This window comes from Zea mays, chromosome 5, assembly GCF_902167145.1.
Source record: "Zea mays cultivar B73 chromosome 5, Zm-B73-REFERENCE-NAM-5.0, whole genome shotgun sequence".
In the NCBI taxonomy this organism is placed as follows: domain Eukaryota; kingdom Viridiplantae; phylum Streptophyta; class Magnoliopsida; order Poales; family Poaceae; genus Zea; species Zea mays.
In genome coordinates, this window is record NC_050100.1 from 182,563,200 (window position 1) to 182,566,478 (window position 3,279).

Genomic DNA, 3,279 nt, shown 5'->3' on the forward strand with positions numbered 1-3,279 from the left:
CTATAACCAATACCATCTCATTTCCTCGAACAACCACAATAGGTTCTATAACACTTCCCTGCGTCAACAATACCTGCAAATATCACTTCAATGTATGCATAGGAATGCAATGTGTAGGTACTCTATCTTCATACCTCTGGGGTATAAAACCACATCATCTGCAAATATCACTTCAATGAATGCATATGAATGCAATGCATATGTCCTCTGCCTTCATACCTCTAAGGGTATGAAGCCGCATCGTACCCCTTCTCGGGCAACGTACGATGCTAAGTTGTACCGGTACGGTCGGACCATAGGTCACGACAAAACTTCATATGCAAATGAGTCATGCAATGTATATGGCATGCTACATTTATCAATAAACTTCACTTCCTTCAGATACAACACAAACCTCAAATAATACTTCATTTACCTTCAGATACAATACCAACCTTAAATAATACTTCATTTACCTTCAGATATGTGAATTAATCTCGTGAGTCATACTCAAATCATAATCATCATCAATATATGATTGAGCATCAGTATAATGCAAGCAAGTAAAGCATCACCATAGAGTCCAATTATGAAAGAATCTGATACTTCTAAATATTAGAGTGTAGGCAATAGAAATAACAGGTCAGAACGGAAGCAACCACCGCTACATTCACTTGCCTTCATCGAAGAAGAAGAAATGGACTAGACATGATCTGGAGTGTAGCCACCTGCTAGTGGGCATAAAACTTAGTACAAATATTTCACAAACATTTGCCATCAATCAACAAAACACTCCTACACTTGAAACCAAGACCCAGTGGAAAGACTCCCACCCTGAACCACATGCCATACAGCAACAACGCTGTTTGTTAATTTTGTATCTTTAAAATTAAAACAGCGGTGATATCAAACAAATACTCTAGGAGTATCTACACAAAATACTCTACAACTTCAGTATTCAATAGATAATTAAATTCTGCCATCTACAAGTTCTAAAACATCTGACAAGATAACTGACTGAATCTGTTTTAGACAGCAGTATGGTTAACTTTAAAATTCGATATCTCCCAAACTACTGAACCAAAAATTATGAAATTCTGCTGGAAGTAAGAACTTTTATCCCTCTACAAAAGTCTCCATAGTTGGAAGAGCCAATTCGGCCATTTACTAGATGAAACCCACCAGTGAACAGACCCACTCATTTTTGTAAGGTAAACAGGAACAGCCACAGTAAAACAAACATAACTGGAGTTTCACAAATCATATGAATGCACTCTTTAACAATCTGGAAAGCTTATGAAATTATCTACAACTTCTTTTACCAACCCACAGTTTAATTCTGTTGATAAAATTTCCTAAATCTTAAGAGAACAGATTCTGCACAGAATTATGAGACTGAAAAACTGCTATAGTAAAACTGCAATAACTTTCTGGTCGGATGTCCGATTGAGGTGTTCTTCGCGGCCACGGAAAGATCTACAAATCATCTACGACTCATACATAGACTTTTCATTTTTTTGAGGCCACTAAGACCACGGAAAACTGGCATGAACAGAAACTGTCGAATCTGCCATTCTGCAGAAAACTAAATTCGGGATCAAAACCTAACCCCACATCAAATCCAACCTCTAATCCTTCAATTCCCATGATCCACAACCTCCAAAAGCCTATAATTACAGGGAGGAACAAGGATCTCATCCATACCTAGGGTTTCCCCAAGAAATCTTCAAGAAGAGATGGGGAAGAACATCTCCTTGATCCTCTCTTCCTCTTCAATTCAACGTGCCCCTCCTTTTCTCGATCCTTGCTGCGTAGGGGAAGATCTTGGGGGAGGAAGCAATGGATGATGGCTGCCATAGGGGGAGGGGGCGTCCAGCCAAGGGGGAGAAAAGGGGGTGGCGGCCAAGAGGGGGGGTGAAGGGAAAAAAAAGGGGTGGCCACCTAGGGTTTTTGTGGGAGAAAGAAACGACGCCTCAGATGACTTCTATCTTTGCATCCAATGGCCCACAACCCTTTACCTCATCCACACACCAGAGATTAACTTTTGGTCAACATTTTTTTGGGATATTACATGGTCCCATGGAATTGTGTCTTGACCAACAAACTATTGTGGAGCCATACACTGTTCCAATTCAAATGGCGCCATTCCCAAAACAAATACTCTTGAACCTTGCTGATATTGCCGAGTTGCCAAACAGGACTTTAGTCGGTAAGAATATATCGATCTCTTAATATTATTAAAATATCGTTTACACAACCTTCAGTATTAATCCATTTATAAATTGTTATTTTTGTAGACATTATGGCTATTGTAGTCCACTTGGATACAATTCATCGCACAATGTGAGGCCCTTTCAGAAAGATTGTTATAATGGATGCTAGGTATATTCCGTAGAGGGTATATTCCTGGCACAGTATATATATATTCAATTCTACCAAAATCAATTACTAACCTAGTCTTACCAAAATCAATGTCGTAGAGGGTATTTACATATCATTAAGGTTTGGGGTGACCTACTAAACAAAAATGCACTTCGCTGGGCGTTGGCTAAGGAGGATTATGGCATAATAATTGGGACTATGTTTAGACGGTTCAGAAGACAAGGTACAACATATCTTACGCCTTTCAAAAACTTCTGTCACTAAGTTTTGCTTTATAATGATTCGTAAAGGATATTTAAATGTGTAATTCTAGATTGCCTCGAGTCTTCGGATCATACCGCAATACACTTCAATCCGTTCCATCACAACACCCATCATTTTGGACGTAAGTATATTCTAAAAAATTATTTACATTTAAATAGTGATTGTTCTCATTATATCATGAACTACGTGTAGATGTGATTAATTGTGGCATTCATTGTAGCAATTCAACAAGCTTTGGTGGCGCTGAACAACCGTCAGTTTGCTGTTACATTTCTTGAAGAACAAAGGCGTAGATAGATTCTACAAATTCACAAAGAGCAATAATTGGGTCTATGTTTAGGCCTCCTGTGATTCTATAATGATAGAATACGTGTCGTACTGTTATTGATCAACCAAAAGCAACATGAGGCAAACTTTTATGTCTATGAATTTTGTTTGTAATACCTATGACATGGGTTTAATAAGAGATATTTTGCGGATTTTTTTGTTCCCATGATTAATAAATATTTTGTGCGAAAAATTGAATTCCCGTAAAAATTAGTGCAAACTTACTTAGCATCGCCAGATGGTGAAACTACATGAAGAAGCTCCTGTGGAGTTGAGTCTGGAACCAATTCATAACACCCCTTGGGAGCATCACGAGCTTCAAATCGG

The 3,279-nt window shown here is 38.4% G+C and overlaps 1 long non-coding RNA gene across 1 annotated transcript; it reads left to right on the plus strand.

Moving 5' to 3' along the window:
- The first annotated feature begins 2,088 nt into the window (after nt 1-2,088).
- Nucleotides 2,089-2,309, plus strand: LOC103627359 (uncharacterized). Its single transcript, XR_002262062.1, has 2 exons — nt 2,089-2,188; nt 2,277-2,309. It is a non-coding gene; the product is annotated as an uncharacterized lncRNA (long non-coding RNA).
- The last annotated feature ends 970 nt before the right edge of the window (nt 2,310-3,279 follow it).